Here is a 5,326-nt window from a genome sequence, read left to right as displayed (position 1 = left end):
GGACATTAGAAATAAATAACTTTTTACATTGTTCCCCTAACTTCCTCCTATCTTCATCGCTTGATTGATGATCACATTTAAAAGTTTCAGTCTCACCATTAATTTTCATAGTTAATTCATTCTTTTCTAAATTAATGGTGGATCTAGAAGTAGCTAAAAATGGTCTTCCTAATAAGATCGGTATCTCACAATCTTCTTTAAAATCAAGTACCACAAAATCTATGGAGATAATAAAACTTCACACTTTGACTAACACATTTTCCAATACCCCTTTTGAATGTCCGAAGATCTATCAGCCAACTGTAATGTTGTTTGAGTAGTTTTTAGATCCCCTAACTCAAGTTTTTCAAAAATCGATGGAGGCATTAAATTAATACTAGCTTCTAGATCGCATAGAGCTCTATTAAAATGAATTCTCCCTATCTCGATGGAAATAGTAAAACTTCCTAGATCTTTCAATTTTCGAGGTGCCTGTCTTGAAATAATCACACTACAGGAAGCACTTAAAAGTAACTTGTTCTTCTACCTTAATTTTCATACACTTAGTCATCATCTCCTTTGAAAACTTAGCGTATTTGGGAACCTTTTCAATTAATTCAACTAAAGGTAGGTTAACATTTAATATTTTAAACAGGTTTAGGAAACTTACAAATTCATCTTCATCCCACTTTTATTTTTCTTCTAGTCTTGAAGGGAATGGGATTTCTATCTCTGCCTCTAGTGATTACCTCATCTGATTCTGGCTCATCTTCCGCTTCTAGGGGTACTTCTTGAGGTTCATCAGTCTTCTCCATAATTGTCTCCAGAGTAGTGGTTTCTAGGCTACTCAGTACTTTGCCCGATCGGAGTGTAATTTCTTTCATATGCTCCTTACCTTCTCTCCGTGGATTATCTTCCGTGTTGCTGGGAATACCTATACCTATTTGTCTTTTGATGTCACCCATCATGCTCATCAATTGACTCATTTGATACTCAAGCTTAGTCAATGTTCCTATTGAATTGGTGCACTCAGACAACACCTATTTGACATCAATTCTCATTGACTACATCTCTCCCTCAATTTTGTCCAGTCATTGACCACATGTAGTATGATCATTTGGGTTGACCCTATCCTGGGTTTCTGCAAATAAAGAGGTTGGTAATTAGTATTTTTAACTTGATTTGAATTGTTACCTCCTCCTTGGTTTCCTCCCCATATTAGATTTAAGTGATCCCTCCATCCAAGATTATATGTATTCTAATAAGGGTTTCCACCCCTGTTCCCAATGTATTTTATATTCTCAGCAGGATTATTGATATAATGGATGAGTGGCTTATCTCTTCCATGCATAGATGGTGTAGAAGCAGATTCAATACGATTAAGTTTATCCACTATTTGTTGATAATTATTGATAAGCTATAATAGTAACATATTTTAATCTTATTCTTGATACATTTTTGGATGATTAATTATGTAAATTGGTGAATTCTATGCTTCTAATCCTTTAAAATCATGTTTCTATACTTAGGTGAGCATAAGGGAGTGAAAGGAGCGAAAAATGAGCCAAAATCAGACAAAAAGAGCTATTTTCAGGATCCATACAGGCTAGCATTTCCACACGGGCTGGACACACGCTTGTGTGAGCCACATGGGCTGGCCACACGCCCATGTGCCAGGCCGTGTCGATTTCACAACCCACTTCCCAAATACGCAGAAAAACCTAATTTTTAGGCTTTCTGAGCATTCTAAAGTCTATAAATACCTATTAGAATAAGACCTAAGGGAGTAATCAGAGAAGATCGGAGAAATCACTCGAAGAATGCCATCGGAATCAATGCGGAAGTAGATTTCCCTTAAGATCAAAGATCTCCATTTAATTTCTTTCGAAGTTTTATTAAGTTTCTTTATGTCTTGTGGATATCCTAACTTTGCGAGGTTCTTATTTAGGATTATGAACTAAACTCCCTAAATACCTAGGGAGGATGAAACCTATGATGAATCTTATTATTTAATTTCTGCTTTACGCAATCTTATTATTTAATTTTTGCTTTACGCAATAAATATTTGATTATTGTTCTCAATTATGTATGCTTATTTCATGTTTTAATATTTTTGAGATATTAATTCATATTTAATGTACTTATTTTAGTGGAGCAAAAGTCCCTGTTTAAGAGTAGATCTAGCATAATTGAGTGGAGTTGCATGCAATCCTAGAAATAGGATGACATAAATCTACCGGATGAGAGTCAAATCTAATAGGGGAATCTATAGATCGAGTTAATGCGACGATAGGGGTTTTAGTTAGAAAGAGATTTCAATTAATCAACCTAGAGTCAGTTGTTCTTACTCTCGAAAGGGATATTAACATAATTTAGGGATTTCTACGGATCAAGACACAAGTGAATAAATCGTTTAATTCAGATTCATAATAATAGGTAAGTCTAGGTAGATTCTTTCCTTAGTATTGTTTATCTAATTGGTCATCTTCGATTGTTTTCCTATTTCATTCTCTGTTGCGTTCTTAGTAAATTAGTTTACTTAATTTTAGATTAAAAATAATCTCCCCAATTTATTGGCTAAATAATAGAAAAACAGTAATTACTAGTATTTTTAGTCCTCGTGGATACGATATTCCCTACTCACCATAGCTATACTATTGTTCAATAGGTGCGCTTGCTTTCTTATATTTATAGTTAGTTTAGTGACCATCAATTATCATCCTCCTAGATAGCTTTGATCGTAACAGGTTTCTGGCCATATGTGAAGCGTTCAATTGGCCACTGGTAGCAGTTTAGTGCCATTTTCTCAATGATTTCGTACGCATCCTTATACGTTCTGTTCATAAGGGCTCCTCCTACTGCTACGTCTAATCCAGATCGTGCATTTGTATCTAACTTATTATAACATACCTGCAGTCGCATCCACTCAGGAAATTCATGGTGCATGTATTTTTTAATCAATATTTTGAACCGTTCCCATGCTTCATAGAAACTTTCTCCCTCCATCTGTCTAAAAATAACAATCTCTCTTCTTAGTTGCACTAATTTGTTGATTAGGAAAAAATTATGTAAGAACTTTCCAGCAAGTTCATCCCATGTCCTGATAGATCCTGGTGCCTATGAATCTAACCAAGAAAAAGCATTATCAATTAAGGCAAAAGGGAACAACCGAAGACGAATAGCGTCATCAATGACCCCGTTATACTTAAAAGTATCATAGAGTTGAAGAAGTCATTTTAAATGTTGATTAGGGTCCTCTGTTATAGTGCCCCTAAACTGCAATTTGTTCTAGATAATTTGAATCATAGTCGATTTGATCTCAAAATTATTAGCTATAATCGTCAGTCTTGTTATACCTTCTTGAACCATATCCAAACTTGGTAAGGCATAATCCCTTAAAGTTTTTTCGTTTCAAGCCATTTGAGTGTTTGTAGGAAGCTGTGGTGCAGGTGGGTTTCCTAAGGCATTATTGTCAGCGTCGTCAAATAATGGATTTTCACGTAGTACATTACCTGCAACTGGTAGTGGTGGATCTTGCATCTGCTGCTGCTGTTGCTGTCGATGATTTCTTTGGATTATTCTCTCTATGTCATAGTTGTTACAATAGGTGTGCCCCTATTGCGAGTCATACACTAAAGCTAGAAAGAGGAGATTAGGAACAATAAATGGAATAAAATCATATTTTAACCTACAAATTTCTTAATTATTCCTTTAAAGTGCAAAAATTAAAATTAACCTAATAATGTTGCCTCCCCAGCAACGGCACCAACAACTTGACCACCTTTGGATGTACTAACGCCTAGAGTGTGAATACTGCAATAAGAATATAGAAAGACAAAGTAGTATCCATAAGTATACGGTTCGAGTTATAATATAATTTTACAACGAAGTAGGTGAGTACTCCGAGGATCGTACTCAAGGGAGGCAAGTGCTAGATTAATTTTAGCCTAAACACCAAAAAATCTAATTAGTACTTTCAATTTAGCTATAGTACGAAGAATATAAAATAAAAGATTTTTGGGGTTTTTTATAATAAAAGTAATAAAGACAAAATAACATAAAAAGATAAAATTTAAGAGATTAAAAAGGAATAATAAATCAAATCTGATTATGGGTGATTAGATCGCTTCGGTAATCTCCATAAACTGTCGTTTCGGGTTTCTTCATTAATCAACTAGTCATACCCTAGCAGGATTTTCCAGTCTTCCACTAACATAACAAGTCAGCACGAACTACTTATCTTCTAACCTCATAGCCGAGACTGGTTAAGGGTTAAGGTGTTTACGGATGGGCAATGCCAATTTTAGGTTGATTCCCACTTTAATGACTTCCTAAGATTGTCAAGCCTAGGGTTTGTTTTGCGTTTTCCCTTTCCCAAATAGCCGATCCGTTAAGTAACCTTACAAAATAGTTAACAGATCTGATTGTATTGAGATTAAGCGCCAACCTATAGAGTTGAATGATTCCACAATTCAGATCTCTTGAAATCAACTTGAACAACTAAATAAAATTAAAACCTAAGGATAAAAGAAAATACTAAACTAAATTTTACACAGAGAATCTAAGCTAAAGGAATGATGTCACTAACATGTGACAAATGAGCCTATTTATAGCCTTCAGGTTGTCGTCGTCCTTAACCCTAGGTTAACTGACATTCTCGAGCTTTAAAGTTTGATTGTGTAGACCAAAATGCCCCTGTTAGTTTCCGTCACAGAGTTGATGTCTAGACACACCAGGACATGTGTCGCGACATAGCAACCAGTATGCTCCTCTACAGCCATGTTCAGGGGTATGTCGTGACACCCTCAGTCTGTGTCGTGACATTGAAGGCAAACTTGAGTTTTCTTTATTTTGTTCCCTATGTGGCAATATCAAGTCATCCGTGTTGCGACATAGCGACCAATATTTTTTTAGTACGCCTTCTAATGGTCTCCTGTACACTCACAAAGTACGTTAGCTGACCCTTAGGCCTCATTCGGCCCCTAAGGTTAATAAAAGACTCAATTTGCACATTTTATTGAATATAAATAAAACTATGAAAACTTAACTAGAACATAACGAAAATGTTTGTATTAAAGCTCCTTAAATGTGAAAACTAGTTTAATCTGCTATACCAAATTACGACAAATCACTTGGTATGAAGCTCTATATGGACAATGGTAGAGAACACCTTTATGTTAGTTAGATTTGAGTATGAGAAGATGATTGGGCCAGAATTGATTCAAGAAACGAAAGATGTAGTAAAGCTAATCAGAGGAAGATTGAAAGCGACATTAGATAGGCAAAAGTCTTTATGTTGATCTGAATCGGGAAGTTATTGAATATACTAAGCGTGATAAAATACCCT

At 35.2% G+C, this 5,326-nt stretch overlaps 1 non-coding gene across 1 annotated transcript; it reads left to right on the top strand.

Annotated features, from left to right (window-relative positions):
* The first annotated feature begins 2,911 nt into the window (after positions 1–2,911).
* Positions 2,912–3,017, top strand: LOC128032078 (small nucleolar RNA R71). Its single transcript, XR_008188208.1, has one exon. It is a non-coding gene; the product is annotated as a small nucleolar RNA R71 (small nucleolar RNA).
* Positions 3,018–5,326: the final 2,309 nt, after the last annotated feature.

This window comes from Gossypium raimondii, chromosome 8, assembly GCF_025698545.1.
Source record: "Gossypium raimondii isolate GPD5lz chromosome 8, ASM2569854v1, whole genome shotgun sequence".
In the NCBI taxonomy this organism is placed as follows: domain Eukaryota; kingdom Viridiplantae; phylum Streptophyta; class Magnoliopsida; order Malvales; family Malvaceae; genus Gossypium; species Gossypium raimondii.
The sequence above is the reverse complement of the archived record's forward strand: the minus strand, read 5'-3'. Positions and strand labels throughout refer to the sequence as shown.